We start from the raw sequence: 17,233 nt of genomic DNA, 5'->3' as shown, positions 1-17,233 counted from the left end.
GTGTGTAACGCTTATCGTAGTAGGCCTTTTAGTATTCTTAAGCCTTTGTCAACTTCTTAGCTATCTTAGTATAGATTTCTCGCATCTTCTAGACACGTTCTATTACCGCTAGTGTCTCTAGTACTTGACGCGCTTCCCTTTCCTTACGCTCGGCCTTAAGCGAGGTAAATAGATCTTGTAGCAACGCGGCGTTTTGACCTATTATAGCCATATATAGTGAAACCTTAGTTGATGAGTGTATACTATTATTGTATACGAATTCTGCAGGCTGTAGGAGATTGACCCAATCCTTAGGATTCTCGTTAATATAACTGCGTAGGTACTGCTATAGGGTAGCATTCTATCTCTCTATTTAACCGTTAGTCTGTAGATGGAAGGCTATTAATAGCCGATACTTCAGTCTTAGCTGTAGGCATATTTCGCTTTAATAGTACGATATAAATGTCGAGCCCCTATCGGAGACTATCCCCTTAGGTGTTCCCTAATAGGTACAGAAGATATTAGTCTACAGCGCCTCTACTATATTAATAGCAGTCTAATCCTTACGAGCAGGAATATAGCGAGCACCCTTAGTGAATCGGTCTATAATAACTAGTATAGCGTTAAAGACGTCTTTGCTTCCTCTTCGCTTAGTAGGGGGAAGACCTGTAATAAAGTCTATTATAAGCTCTATAAAAGGCTTCTTTAGAACAGGGAGTAAAGACAACTCGCTAAATGGCAAGTGCTTAGGTGCTTTGACTCGTTAATACACGGCATACGTATTTACGTAGTCCTTTATGTCCCGCTTACTATTTAGCTAGTAGTATATACGCGATAGTAGCTCGTGCGACCTCTCTATACTATAGTAACCGGCAAGCTCACTATTATAGTGTCGCTTGAGAAGTTCTTGTCTAATCGATTGTTTAGCGGGGATATAGTATCTGCCCTTGAACCTTAAGTAACCTTTGTCGTCGATCGACCAATTACTCTTACTAGATCGAGTCTTTCGCCTACTTACAAGCTTGTCTATACGTTTAGCAGCAAAGGCGTCCCTCTACTAAGCCCGTAACAGCTTATCTATAAACGATTGACTATCCCTATTTGCAAGGTTATTTAATAGTACCCTCGCTGTTAAACGAGGTACGTATTATATACATCTAATAGCACTAGCAGCCGGATTAACTATATTAGTGCTTTAATCGCTATTACTATATATAGCGATATCGACTAGGGAGTTATTATAACTTCTCCTGTCTATGTCCTTAGCTCTTGCCTTAACACGCACTATCAATACAGTAAGAGCATTAATATGCTTTAAGCCGTCGCGGAGTCCGGTAAGCCGCTTATCCTACGCGTGCTTATTAATAATACAGGCTATAGCAATCTTATGCTATAGGGTTAGAAACAATGAATTGATAGATTGCTAAGTCCCGCTGTCGTAATTAGGTCGCCTCGATAGGCTATTAGTAGGGTTGCTTACGCCTAGCCGATGTAACACATTAAAATCAAACCTAGCGAGGTAGACGGCCTATCTAGCCTGTCGACCTATAACTCTAGTAACCTTAGTAATGCTACGGAGGTTGTTATAGTCTATATAGACCTATATCGTATATTAGGCCCTATCGAGGTAATGCCTCTAGTGCTTGAAGGCCTCGACAATAGCTAAGAGCTCTTGCTCGTAGGTCTCGTAGCGACGCTTAGCATCGATTATCTTCCTCGAGAAGAAGGCAATCGGGTACTAGTAATAGTTATTATCTAATTGCTAGGACATAATAGCCGATATAGCGAACTATAAAGCGTTAGTCTCAATTCGGATCTGCTTATTTAGCACGAAATGGTATAACAAGGGGACTTTAGTAAAGCGCTGCTTTAGACCGTTAAAAGCGGCTTGTGCTCTATTAGTCTATTTAAACTCTCTAGTCGGGTTAGCCTTGGTTTTAGTGAGCTTAGTTAGGGGCATTACGTGTCGTAAATAGCCCTTAATAAAGCGACGATAGAAGTTAGTAAAACCTAGGAATGATTGAAGCTCCTTAATACTAGTAGGCGTTAGCTACTTAGTAATAGTCTTAATCCGGTTAGGATCAGCCTTAATACCCTTAGTTAATACGAGGAAGCTAAGGAAGGACACCTCCTTAGTAGCAAAGGTGCATTTAGAAGGCTTGCAATACAGTCTATAGGCTCGTAGGCGATCGAGCACCTTGCGGACTACAGCCTAGTGCTCCGCAATGTTAGGTAAGTGTGTATAAACTAGGATGTTATCTAGGTAAACTATATAGAGATAGTCTAATAGGCCCGAAAGGGCCCGATTAATGTAGGACTAGAACGTTGCAGGGGCATTAGCCAAGCCGAATGGTATAACTAAGTACTCGAAATGCCTATAACGAGTACGAAAGGCTGTCTTCTATTTATCGCCCTTACGGATACAGATGCGGTAATAGGCGTCCTTAATATCTAATATAGTATAGTAGTAAGCACTAGAAAGGCGATCGAGGGTCTTATTAATAAGAGGAAGTAGGTAGCGGTCTTTAATGGTAATAGCGTTAAGCCTACGATAATTAATATATAGACGTAGGCCACTATCCTTCTTTAGTACGAACAGGATAGGGGCGCTAGCAGGGCTGTTACTGTACCGAATACGACCGTTAGCTAGGTTTTCCTCTAGGTACTTACGCAATACAGCAAGCTCTCGTTTACTAAGGTTGTAGAGGGGGCTAAAAGGGACCTCCTTGCCCTCTATAATATTAATCTTATAATCCGTCTCTTTAAATATAGGCAATGTCGATGCTAAGTAGTATTCAAACACATTAATATAGGTTTCTCGAATAGGCTCCGGTATGCGAGCAAGCTGATTAGGGTCTATGCTATTAGGGGGCATAGGCTTATCGTTATCGCCTAATAGGTCGACTATTAGGTTAGCTACGGCAGGTGTTAGGTTGCCGATAAATAGGACCCTAATATCGTTAGGGCACTCGCTAACATCGATGTATTTAATGTCCTCTTTCCTAGCGATTCCAAATCGCTACTATTAACTGCCTAAGTCTATAACTATAGCATAGTACTTAAGAATAGAGTTACTAATAACAATCTTAGATAGGAGGCTGTCTATGTCTACCGCGTAGGCAGTGAAGTTTAGTAGGCGCTTATTGCCGAGGTCGTCCTTTAGGGCTATATAGACATAGTAGGCCCTATAGGTTAAGTGCCGAGCGTTATTAAACCAAGCAAGGGTTAGCAGGTTAGTCCTAGGCAGTTGTCGAAGGTCTAATTGCTTAGCTAGGCGATAGCTAATGAGGGCGCTAACTGAATTTCCTAGATCTAGTATAACCTTAGTCTTATAGTTAGTGTCGGGCTCGGATATAAGACAGGTACGAGTAATAGCTAGCACAATGTCGATAGTCTTACGCCGTACGAGGCTAATAGTTAGTGCGGCGCTTACTCTTTTTTCGAAGGTTGGCCTACAGGGGTAGCGTTAGCTACTAAGAGGTACTTTCGGTGCTTAGCGGTAGTACGGTCGATTCGGGCCTAGTCCTTAGGTTTGTCGCATTAGCCTAGTAGATAGCTAGTACTATTACAATTAAAGCACTTCAACCCGGTTAGTAGACTGCCGTAGCTGTTATTGCTGCTATTATTAGTCGAGCGGTTAGCATTATAGGGATACGAGCCCCTTCTACGGCCCCTATTACGGCCTCCTCTGTATAGCCGTCGGCTACGGCTTCTCCTACGGTCGTTGCTACTGTTCCTATTGTTAGCACTGTTGTTCTAGTAGGAACCTTAGTTTCCTCCGCGGCTACGATAGATAGCTAGGCGTATCTTGGATTCCAACCGTTATTAGAGCTATACTATACGCTCTGCAGTCTCGACTTTAACTATAAATTGAATGCGTATAAGATTAGTCTGTTTAAACATACGGCGGCGGTCTAATTCAAGGACTAATTCCTATCGCAATTTAGGGCGTATTTCGGAAATCTAGATAGAGTCGGTCTTAGCTAGCAAATCGTCCTCGAGGGTCTTCAAATAGGCCTTAAATAAGCGAGCCGATTGATTAGTCTTTTATTTAGCTCGAAGGTATTGGTCCTAAGCGTGTTGTTGCCTTAGTATAGGGTTTCTAAGGATGTCTAGTATAATAGTCTTATAGTCTTGCCACTAAACAGCGGTCTAGTCGTAAAGGGAATTAAAATGGTTATCCTATATACGCTTTAGGTCGCTATTAATGTACTATATAGCGTGTACGACTAAGGAATAGTCGTCTAGTAGCGCTCTTAGTGCGTTGCGCTAGTTGAGCTTATAGTTACGGATATAGTCGTTATACTGCTTTCGGCTAGAGCTATTAAACACGGTGCAGTCCTTAAGTTTAGCATCCTTCTTTTAGACTAGAACTGATAGCGAGGAAGGCCCTGCTATCGGCTTAGTGTTAGTTATTAGGGCCTCCTAAAGGCGGCGAATCTCGAGGAGATTATCCTTTAGCTGTTGTTCTTGACGTAGGGTAGTAAGCCTGTTTTAGGTGGCTTCTTAAAGTCTCGCTACTAGCTAGGGCCTAAAGGCTAGTTAGCTATATCGACGGTTAACAATATTGTTAAGAATGTCGTCGACAGGCAATTCTAGGTCGTTACCTGGAATTACAGGTTCTTCTTTAATAGGCTCTCCGGCAGGCCCTTTAGTAGGAGGCACTTTAGCAGGCACTTTAGCGGGAACTGTGCTACTAGCGTTGTTATTGCTAGCGCTGCTAGCGGCAGTACGGTTGTTGTTGCTTCGTAATAAGCCCGCTATTGTAAGGGGTGATACTAATAATGTATTATAGGCCCCTAAGATGCGGATATAGCGGAATTAGTAGATATCGGCTTAGTGCGATTAACTCGGTATAATAGGCCGTATAGAAGGCCTTGCTTGATGATTAGTACGGTTGTTTCGATAGAATAGTACGTATAGGTCCCGTTCTTCGGGCGCAATATAGTTAGATTAGTTATTGTAGCTATACTGCTAAAAGCTTGAAATAAGGACTATCTAGCTACTACCCTTAAAGGGTAGATCGAATACTGTATAAGAAGGGTATATTAGTAGGTAGATAGGGTGGTGGTAGGTACGAGTAGTATTCGATAAGGATCTAGGAGGAGAGGGAGGAAGGCAGGAGAGTTAGCCTAACGCTAAGCGCCAAGCCCTGCCTAAGGCACTAAGACCCTGGCTTTACTCGGCCTAATTATATGCCAATTACGTGTAGCCTCTTTGGCTCTGACATATAGTATCTTGCTAGTATACTTAGTCGACGGCTAGCTTCTAGAAGCAATACTTATTAAGTAAGGTAGTATCGATAGCGACTTGTTTATTATATAGATCTAAGAGAAGGTGCTACCGCTTTGTAATCTATATCTAGGTCTACGGTCTATTATTATAATAGATAACTATTATTAGCTAGTAACCGGCCCTATACCTATAGGCTAGTTTTAAGCCTATATAAGAGGCCTCCTTCTGTTCTATAGATAGAACATTAACCTCGTATAGCACATTGTTTATATTACACTTCTATAATGCCTATATTACAGGGCTCTAGTTATTAGCCTAAGCGATAGTCTCGTCCTCCTATCTTGCTAAACATAGCTACCTATATTGCTATAGGTTATATTACCCTCGGTAGCCTATACTATTGCTATAAGTAGTAGTAGTAGTATTAGTTTCCGTCCTTTATTAGAGCCGAAGGTAGGGCTATCTCTTTATATCTAACAGGTTCGGGTGTATTAAAGGTAGTCTCTAGGCACGAATAGCTATAACCGAAGCGAGGGCATAATAAGAGCCTATAATACGGACGATACCGAAGTATCTTAAGGGGCCGTTACGACAAGTAGAGAAACCTCTTAACGAGGGCATCGCTTTAACCCCGAAAAGCTGCAAACCCTTAGGACTATTACAGCTTAGGGCCTAGTCTATAACTATAGCTAGCTTCTAAGGACTCGGCTCCGGGTCGAAGACCTATTTAGCACCGCTTGCTCGAGATAAGCCCCGCCTAAGGAAGAGATAGACTAATTACCTATCGGCCTTGCTTAGTTTGCTAAGACTATCTATACGATAGCAATTTCTAGATTACAGGTCGGATGCCTAGACAGTTCCCTTATTAACCGGGTAGATTGTTTCGGGATTCGCTGCCTCGTTCGGATAGTACTTAGCCTTCTACTAGAAAAAGAAGGTCCCCGCCCCCCCTACCTAGCTAAAGGAGATACAAGCTAGTTTCTAGGATCTAGGTATGAATAGAGATTGCAGTTCCTTCCTCCGAGCGGCTTTTATCTAAATTTACTAAATTAAAGCTCTTAGGAGTGTCTAGGCGACCCCTAGGAGGCCAAACTCTAATACTACCTTAGGGGTAACATTAGAAGAAAACAGCCTAGCACACTATTTTCTCGCATAGCAACATCGAAACAAACCTACAATATATACTAAAAACACTTTCCTATAGCATTTTATTTCAACTACTTTATAACAATCGAATAAGCTCTAGCGAAAGCGAGTATTACGAATTAGCGGAATCTTCGGAATCTAATAACCTACCGGACCCTATTAACGAAGAAATCAGGCGACGACTAGTTATTATAAGCGCCGTCGAACTAGGGGCTATCGAGCCTTCTACGCCCGAGGCTCTCTATAATATTGTTATAAAGATAATTTAAGGGCAAACTAACCTTCTCCGTTAGAATAGGCGTCGCCCGCTAGAGCCGGGAAGCAGTAGGAACCCTTTATTCGAAGGATAGAACGCTACGGCGTACGTAGAACGCTTTAAGGACAACTTAGCCGAGTACGGACTCGAAGAGGAGTCGGACTAGTATAAGGTCCGGTCCCTTACGAGGACTACTATTACTAAGCTTTACCGAACCCTTAGAACCCTAGTTAGCTACCTAGAAAAGGACGACAAGTCTAATACCGACTAGGAGGTCTTTAAGCAGGCCTTTATAAGGGAGTATCGGGATCGCGATAGCCGTCGCATTAAAGGCAGTCGTACGTAGCTTAAGAACCTCTATATAGAGAGGCGTACCGAAGATAACGACCTAAAGGAGTACGTCCGCGAGTTTGTTAAGTTAGCGGACGGCATCGACTAGTAGGACCTCGAGAATTCTTAGAGAACGAGGCTACTCCTTAAAGGGTTGCCGTAGTCTACGGCTAAGCGTATCTTCCGTCGCTACAAGCTTAGCGAAGCTAATCCCGAGACCTTTAGGAAGTATAAAGAGGTCCTAGAGGCTATTAAGGACGATATTAACAGCTCCGCTAACGCAAAGAAGTTCATTTACGGCGAGGACCGGAATAACCTAGCCTAGGTAAGGAACGATGCCTCGGGAACTAGAGGGCCTAAGTTTCTTCCTAAATCGCAAAGTAGTCCTAGTACCGTAACTCCTACCGTTACTAAGCATTCTTAGGACGTTACGGACTTAGCTGAATCCCTAGCCTAGCTTAACCTTAATGCGAAAGCACTATAGCGAGTTAGGGAGGTCCTTAACGCTAGTATACTAAAGGATATACTACTAGTCTACTAGGTCTCCGATCCTAACTACCCTAAGGCCCCTTTAGTTAACGTCTACGCTATACGAAAGATCTATTCTAACTTGGATAGCAAGTGCTAGATATACGGCGGTTTTAAATATATTTAATTAGACTGCCCTATCTAGAAGGAGCTTCTTAAGAGGAAGCTCGTTATACAAGTAAATAGTCGGTTCTACTATACCGATACCGGCGATAAGATTGACTTCGAGTAGGATCGTAGAGCTCCGAAGCTACCTTAACTTAGGAGTCTTCTAGAGAAGAAGTATAGTAGCAAGATCGAGTTTAAGGACACTAGGAACAGTACCCTCGCCGCTATTGCTAAACGAGAAACTTAGAAGGTTAGGGTAAAACAGGTTAAGGAGCGGAGCAGTAATAGTACTACTAAGCCTATTAAAGTCAACTTTGTGTCTTAGGACCCGGACGCAGTTACTAATGTTTACGCGGTTACTAAGAATAGTATAGATGTCTACGCTGCTATAAGGTCCTAAACCTAGTCGTCCTAGGGCAAGGGCAAGAGCTTACAGAACCCTACCCGCCCTAGTACGGCAGCCCCTACTAGGATACTTAAGAAGCAGGCAGCTAATAAGGCTAAGAAATAGCGAGAATTAGTCGCTAAGACTAGGACACTCTAGACAGCTAAAGACCGTGCAACCCGAGCTAGTATAGCCTCTCCGGAGGTCTTAGAGACTCCGGATATCGATATAGAGGATGCTACTACCGACCTTAGTAGTACCCTAGGCCTAGCTAACCCGCCGGCCTATAAACGAAAGTTAGCCGACCTAAAGAGCTTTCGCTTTGATAGGTATATAAAGAAGTATAGTGCCGGGCCTACTAACTCTTACGATATAAAGGCAAATGCTCTCTTCTAGGCTTTATAGTTCCTAGACCTTAAGTCTAACGTGTCTATAGGGGAGCTTCTAGTATACGGTTTGCCTACTAACCTGTTCTAGAGCCGGATTCCTAACGATACTACCTTTATAAAAGACCTTGTAGCCCTCTAACGTAAATAGGGGCGAGAGGACTATATCGACGTCTCTTCCCTATAGTTCCTTCCTAAATTTTTAGGGGCCTAGGAGTTAGTAGAAGGCGAATTAGTAACCTACGAGAGCTAGGAGACTATCGATAATACTAACGAAGAGGGGATTAAGGAGATAGGCCGAAGGGATAATAATAATGCCGACCCTGCTTCGGTTTTAGTTTCTATTAAGGCTGTCCGATTTACTAGCTAACAAATCGGTCGAGTAGGACCTCCTCGACCTAAGGAACTTTACTCTATCCCTAATAATATAGACCTTTCCGCAGTTACCCGTTCCTTTGCCGTCGTTCCCGCTATCTATATTTAAGTTACTATCGGAAGCTATAGTTAGCAGTTGCTAGCAATGCTTAATAATAGTTTAGAGTTACTTATTATAAGTAAGCGCTAGGCTAAACAGCTCCGACTGCTAATAAACAGAGATATTTCCCTTAGTATATAGGGAGTAAATAGGGAGGTTGCGCTAGTAGGTGCCTACTATAATGTTATAGTAGACGCTTTCGGTATATGCTTTTCCTTTACCTTCTAGATTGCCGCTAACCCGAACACGCTAATTATTCTAAGTTGTCTATAGTCTCGTATAACCTAGGGTATCTAGCGTAACTACGACGATAGCTTATAGGAAGGAACTATCGCTAACTAGAAGGGCAACCGAGTCGTATTTACTAGTTATATCGGAAATACTAGCTACAAATCCTACGAGGATATCCTTACTGCTTCTAAACGCTCTTCGGGAAACGCTATAGCGCGGTTATAAGACCGGCAATCTGCGCTATAAGTTAATGTAGCTTAAATAGGTTATACCTAGAGGTGCGCCGCTCCGTACGACAAGGCTAGTTCCTAGGCTCTATACTAAGAAGACGAATACTCGAAGCGATAGCGAGTATAACAGTATAACGACTACCTAGTGCACGAATCTCGGTAATAATGCTATCGTAGGCATCGCCGCTAGAAGCGGATCTACCCGAGCCCGAGTCCGAACTAACTAATTAGAGCGCCGAGCTAATGCTACCCCGGGGGTGTTATTAGGAATCTAACGTTTTCGCCGGAATTATAAATTAGGATTACTAGCTATATACCTACCGACTTAAGAAGACTTCTAATAAAGTTTACGCGCTATTCTGTTACGCTAATCTCCGGGCCTAACGTTAAAGAGAGAGGGCTTAGGTATTACGAGCGGTTAGCGTATATACCCTATATAAGAGGGTAGCTAATAAGATCAAGCCCGTAAAAGGCAGCGTATATATAACCGATAGGTCTAATCCTAGCGGAAATCCTAACTAGCGACAAAAGTGCCTTAACCGCGAAGCGATGTTAACACCTAGGGATAGTCTATACGACTAGAGGTATATTACTAAAAAGTTCTCCGCTATTCCTAGGGGATCGAGGCTAACGCCGGAGAGACTAGCGAACATTAAACCTAGTATCGAGCTTTCGGATCTTAAACTGGATTTGCTATACGAGCTTCTATATAACCGCGAAGCCGTATTAGTATATAACTTTACGTATCTAGGTAGGATTAACCCGGAGGTTGCCCCTCTATAGAGGATCCGAACGATCGAGTATAAGCCTTAGGCTTACCTAGGGTTTAAGCTAAACCTAAGCCTAAGAGGTATAGTTAAGGACATAATACGGCAGCGTATAAAGGCTAGCACCTTAGAGCCTTCCTATGCCTCGTATCGTAACCTATACTTCCTAGTTTAGAAGAAGACAGCTCCTAAGGAACTAAAGAAGTACCGTCTAATTAACGCTATATAAAAGTTTAACGTAGTTACGATTAGAGATGCTAACCTCCCTCCGGAGACTAATAGGTTCTCGGAAGCTTTTGCTAACTGTGTTATAGCCTTACTAGTTAATGTTTTCTCGGGCTACGACTAGATCCCTCTCTATCCTAATAGCCGCGACCTTACTAGTTTCGAGACACCTCTTAGGCTATACAGACAAACTACCCTTCTATAAGGGGTAACTAACTCCGTAGCCTAGTTCGTTCGTATTATAAACTAAGTCCTCGCGGCCTATATCTCCTATATAGCGATGCCTTTCCTTAACGACATTAGCATTAAGGGCCCTAAAACTAGGTACGAATCGTACGAACGATAATAAAGAAGTAGAGCCTAGCATCCGTAGGTTCTTTCTCGAATACATTTAGAACCTCGATAGTGTCCTCTACGACCTAGAGCGAGCTAACCTAACGGTGCATAGAGAGAAGCTTTAGCTCCTATACAAACGAATAAACATTGTCGGGTTTGTAACTAATAAGAACGGCCGCTATCCTAATAATATACGGGTCCTAAAGATTGTGTCCTAGCCCGACCCTACCTATTAGAAAGATGTCCGGATCTAGCTTAGAGTAGTCTCCTACTTCCGCATCTAGGTCGAAAACTTTGCGTTAGTATATAAGCCTCTATACGCCTTGCTTAAGAAGGATGCAGAGTTTAAATAGACCTCCGTTTACTAAGCCGCTAAGGACAAGGTTACTAAGGCACTTATTAGCGCGTCTACGCTTACCTCTATTAACTACTCGGAAGGCGTAGGTCTACTAATTGTTGCTATCGACTCGAGTAAGGAAGGCTACGGCGAGATACTAATATAGTATAATCGTAAGGAGCCCTCCTTACGTTACCCTATCCGGTACGAGTCCGGTCTATAGAAACCTATCGAGGCCCGATACGATGCTAGCAAGCGAGAGTGCCTTAGTATCTATAAGGCTCTTAAGAAGTTCCGACCTTAGCTTTTTAGAGTGTTCTTTCGCCTAGAAGTCGACGCTTAGACGCTAGTCTATTAACTTAACCGTATAGCCTCCGACCTACCTAACTCTACGATAGCTCGGTAGGTTGCCTAGATCTATTTGTTTGATTTCGACGTCTTCTATATTCCTAGTAAGAAGCATACTAGACCGGATAGCCTCTCTAGAAGGCCTGCTATAGAAGAAGACATCGCCGAGATAATAGAAGAAGAGGATATCGACGCGGTTATTAACCGCACCTTCTTTACTACCTTCTATATTAACGCTATGCCGGTAATTACTAGGTCTACTGCTAACGACTAACCTAGTAACTAGCTTAACGAAGACCCTACTACTAACGGCGAGAACTAGGACGACGCTAAGGCGGGCGAACTAGGTAGGGATAATATCCTTAATAGGGTCTACTCTAACGACTTCTATAATATCGCCTACTTCCTTACCTATACGAAGAGAGCTCCTAGTCTATTAAGGAGTTAATACCGTCGTATTATTCGCTATTCTCGGAGGTTCCTTGTTAAAGATCGCATCCTTTAGCGATAGGCTATAATTAATATACCGCTCTAGTATATTATTAACGATCTAGTAGCCCGATAAGAAATCCTTCGCTCCGTTTACGATAAGCTCGGCTACCGGGCGGCGGAGGGCACCTTCGATATCCTTCGTCGACGCTACTAGTAGGACGGCGTATAGGCTAACGTCTCCCGCTACTATAAGAGCTGTCCTAAGTGCAACTTTAGGAATAGCTACCGGCGTCTAGGAGAGCTACGTATCCCTACTACCTAGTTAGTTAGGGAGCGGTAGTATAGCGATAGGGTCTATCTTAGCCGTAATAATAGCCTATATATTATTCGAGAGGGTCTTTCTCGATAGCCGGAGGCCTATTATTTCTATAAAGGTTGCGGTACTATTAATGCCTGTAATATAGCTACCTTCCTATTTAAGGATCTGTTTTGCCGCTAGGGAACACCTTACGAGGTTATCTTAGACAACGCTACGAACAATATAGCTAAGAAGGTTTAAGCGCTACTTGTTTCGTACGGGGCTAAGAACGTTCGCATCTCCCCGTACTATCCCTAGTCGAATGCTATTATTAAGCGCGGCTATCGGTCGTTAATTAATGCCCTATCTAAGATAACTAATAGTAGCGACAGGTCCGTTCCTATCTCTACCCGCGTTCTAGCCCTTCTCTAGGCAGATCGAACTACTATTATCGATACGACTAGACTTACGCTAGTAGAACTTATAATTATAAGGGACGCCGTTCTTCTAATTAAGTTGTCCTACCGTACGTATAGCGTTTACGACTAGGGGTCTATTTGTACTAGAGTAGATCTCCTTACCCTACGCGCTAAGGCTCTTAAGGATATAACTACTACTTCTTAGGAGGGACTTGCTCGACAACGTCGCCTTCGTAAGGAGGCTAAGTAGTATTTCGACGACTATAATGCTGTTAACTAGGAGCCTCTAAAGGTTAGCGATATAGTCCTTCTATACTAGTCCGAACTAGAGTATAGTTACTCCTATAAGCTAGCCTTTAAGTAGAAGGGTCCTTATAGAGTAAAGGAGGTCCTTTACTCGGGTTCTATATACCTTCTTTAGGAGCTAGATAGTGCTACTTTAAAGCACTCTTACCCTCGGGCTAATCTAAAGAAGATCGTTAAGTTACGCGGACCTACCTGCCCTCCGCCGACAGAGGAGGAAGTTAGTGCCTCTATAGACCCTCTACCGTCCTTAGATACCTATCGGGAGGAGGATCCTGCCGCTATTATAGATCCTGTTCTACCTAAGAACTATACCTATCCCTAGGTTCGTCTTAGTAAGCTATTAGGAATAACTTAAGAATAGAGGGAGGGTTATATACGGATTAACTATATATAGAGCGTTTCCGATATTAATTCCGATTCTAATAGTAAACTAGACTTCTAGCTATCTAACTCTAACTCCGAGGAACCTAACTAGTCTAGCGACGAAGACCGCCTAGAATTATAGCTAGATCCCGAGACTAAATAATTGCTTGCTCTTCCTTGCCTCTACCTACCTCTACTACGTTACTTCCTTGCTCTTATCGATCGTTCTCTGCGCTATTAATACAGTGCCGCCCTATACCTTTAGTCCTTACCTATTATCTGTTCCTACTAATGTTTATGCTCTCGTTTATTGCTTTTAGTTTATCCTATTATTGTCTTTTGCTTTTGCCTTTACCTTCGATTGATGTTGCTATAACTTTATTCCTTCGCTCTTGTTTCCTTAGATAGAACTATACGAGGCGTGTTTTCCTAATAATACCCCGGGGATAGTATTAGGAAGATAGCCGAACCTAACCCCTCTACCCTTCTAGGACTACTTCCCTCTAGATTCCTAGACTCTAGCAACCTTCCTTAAGTAACAACGATAATAAGATACTCTACTAGAGGATGTTCCTACCCTAATTAGCACTAGCTATATAGGACACTAAGAAAGGGAGGATCCCTCTCCCTTCCTAGCTCTTAGATAGATATAGCAACCTAGGCCTATAGCCTCTAAGAATAGGGACCTTAGGCCGCTAAGCTTAGTGTCTAGAAGAAAGAAGAACGTACGGGCTACGTTTACATGCCTGCTACTATAAAAGGTAATGCTGTATCTATAACGACAGTACTATAGGCTAATATAAGCTGCGCTAGGCCTAGGCGATTTGCTCCTAGTTACCGAGCATCTCTAAAGAAAAGCTAATACTACCCTAGGGGTGTTATTAGTCCCGCTAGCCTTACTACTATAGATTACTACTAGGTACTCGAACTGACTAGTTACATTTCGAGTACGCGGGAATCTACGAAAGCTAGAGGTTAATAAAGGCGCGTAGTTGCTACTAGTAATTAGCTAGATCGATTGTTAAACTTTAGCCGCCCTACTAATAAAGGAGTCTCGTATATAGCTTCACTTTTTAGGGTCTATATATAATCGTTATCCGTTTGCTTTACCGGAATATACGGACTACGCTACCTTCGCACCCTATTTAAGGCGAGCCTTCTAAGCTCTTTCTTCTACTCGAGCACTAACTAACTTACTACCGCCTACCCCCCCCCCCCCTTCTTCTATCTAAACCCTTTAATTATTATTAACAAGCTACGAACGTTTTTATAAGCTCGTTACTAACTCCTTTCCGCTCCGGTCGACTAAGATATCTTCTAGCGCCCTAAATCCGCTAGGCGCTAGCAGTAGTAGCAACCTACTAGCCCTAAACCTAGGCGTACTAGTCCCGATTAAAGCCCCCTCCGATAGCGCCTTAGCTGCTATAACTAGCCTCGAGCACTGCTTCTAGATCGTTACCGCCCTTAAAGACCCTTAAGAGAAGATCTAGAACGCTCGCACCCTACTACGCGTTATTAATAGGAACATTAAGAAGGCTACTATCTTAGTTGCATACGGTATAAACAACTTACGTTAGTCTATCGGTAAGCGTATCTTTAAGCGCGAGGTCCTTAACGATATAGATATCGAATAAGCCTTTCCTATCGTCTATAGCCTCGAGACGGCCGGCACCTAGATTCGCTTACGCTTTAAAACCCTCGACTAGGCCTTCGAATATTAGGGAGGACTAAGTAGTCTTCCTAAGAGCCTTATTAACTTCGCCTACAGTAGACAAGAGCGTATAAAGTAGGTCTCTTCGTTCGTTAACAAGTATAAGGTCCGTCGTTAAGGCGCTAAGCACCTTTCCTATACTATAATCTATTGTATATCTACCGCTAGTAAGAAGGTAGGCAAGCAGTTACTTAACTTGTCCTTTACGCTTAACGACTTTACGATATCCTACTAGAAGCGGCACTACGATGCAATTGTCTAGATCGATCTTAATATATAGACAACTAAGGATCTACTAAAAGAGAAGGGCTATCGTATTAATAGTATAGGTTTCATTATTAAAGGTTAAGAGGCTCCTATCGTTAATGTCCTTAAACGTAAGGCTCTTCGCCTAGAAATAGAGGCCGATATAGCTACTAGTCTCGCGCTCGCTACGGAGATATAGGCTTAAGACCGTCGCTCGACCCGCAACCGTAAAGTCCCTTAGGAAGTTAAGGACGAACGCGCTAAGGCCGAAGCAGCGCGTAAGAAGGCATTGCATACTCGCTAGGCCCTCCGCAAGGCTACTAAGAAGTATAGCGCCCCTTCTAGGACTAACTATAGTACTAACTATAGTAACTCGGATGTTAATATACTAGATATACTACTAGAAGATATCTCCTCCGAAGGCTCCTTTAGCGAGCGTAGAGATAGAGGGCTCTCGCCGATCCTATTAACTAAGAACATCTATAGTTCTTATAAGGGCGACTCTATTACGTACCTTATTACTAAGATCGATATAGTTCCTAAAGCCGATATAGGTAAGGCTCCTACCGCCCTATCTATCTATTAATAGCTCGACGACCTTAGCAAGCTAGGAGAAGAGCCGTTCTCTATATATGCTAACTATATTAAGAAGGCCGCTAAGGTCTATAGTCTCTATGCTAGTACTAAGGCGAGTGTCCTCGTCGGTCGCCTATTAAAGATTAGTCGCGAGGTTCCTAATTAAGACGCCTTCGCTACCCTTAAGGCTAATTAGGCCTATACTAACTAGTTTCCTAAACGCCCTATTGCCGCCCCGATATCTCTAGGACTCTATGCGTTCAACCCTACTAGTACTATTACTCGCGCCCTTACGCTAACAGATCGCTAGAGCAAGTTCGTTACCGGTATCCTTAGCTAAGGCACTTCCTTCGACCGCTTTCGCTAGACTAGCAATGCTATCTTCCCTTAAGTCTTTAGCTAGTTATAAGAGCCTCGTAGAGTATATCTTCCTTTCCTTATCGACCTAATATAGAAGGAGTTTGAAATGTACCTTTAGCATATATATACGATACCTAAGTCTAAGTAGGAAGGCCGTAATACCCTTTAAACTTATAGTATAAGCAACCAAATCGTCCGCTAGTACCCTGCCCTATAGCTCTTAGCTATCGCCCTTCGACCTAATTACGTATACGAGCTTATCTCTGTCCCTAAGCCTACTAAGTTCTTTAAGGTTAGCGGTACTTATAAAAACTGTCCTTCTAAGGAGTCTACTCGTCTCGGATAAGATATAGTTAAGCTCGTAGCTAGCGAGGGTGCTAGTTACCTACGCATTAAGGTCTGTCTTATATCTAAGGATAAGACTAGCTACTCTACTATTATCGAAGGCATACATTAGCCTGAGGTCTTTACGAACTAGGTTAAGAAGCTTAAGGCTCGTAGCCTAGTCCCGCTAAGCAAGATCGGCAAGCTTACTAACAAGTACCTTACCGACGACGACCTCGACTATATATTCGATAGTTAGCCTAATAGTAAGGGGCGTAAGGCGGAGTAGATCCTTAACCCTCTAAAAGAGTGCGAAGTCTCTATTTAGATACTATACCTGCTATATAGTAATCTAAAGACTAAGAGCAACCGTATATTAATTAACCTAGGCTACTCTCGCGTTATCGACGGCACTAAGATTAAGGGTTACGACAACTTAACCGTCGCTAAGGTTGCTAAGGCGTACCGCAATCTAACCGCCCTTCTAGGTTCGAACACCTTCGTACTGTTCCCCTTTCCTACCGCTATCTTAGTCGAAGGCCTTAGTTGTATCTCCGACGCCCTAGTTAGTAGGATTCCTTAGTTAAGTTACGTTGTTTAGAACGAAGTTAAATAGATCCTCTAGCTTAATAACGAGGGACTTAAGGAATATCTGTACGATTAGGAGAATACTACGAAGGAAAAGGCTACTAACCTCCTCGTTAATTAAGCTTTCTACGAGGGATAGTACTTCGGTGCTAATAGCTTTAACGTATACGGAGGAGATTTCGAGAACCGACTAGTAGATAAGGTTATTACTAGTAAGGATTACAGCGCGTTAAAGCAATAGTAGGTCTATATAGTGTTGCTTAGGAAGTTGTTTTTGCATAATTATAGTATCTAGGATTAATGCTACC

This window comes from Pseudocercospora fijiensis (genome assembly GCF_000340215.1).
Source record: "Pseudocercospora fijiensis CIRAD86 unplaced genomic scaffold MYCFIscaffold_3, whole genome shotgun sequence".
NCBI classification, from domain to species: domain Eukaryota; kingdom Fungi; phylum Ascomycota; class Dothideomycetes; order Mycosphaerellales; family Mycosphaerellaceae; genus Pseudocercospora; species Pseudocercospora fijiensis.
The sequence above is the reverse complement of the archived record's forward strand: the minus strand, read 5'-3'. Positions refer to the sequence as shown.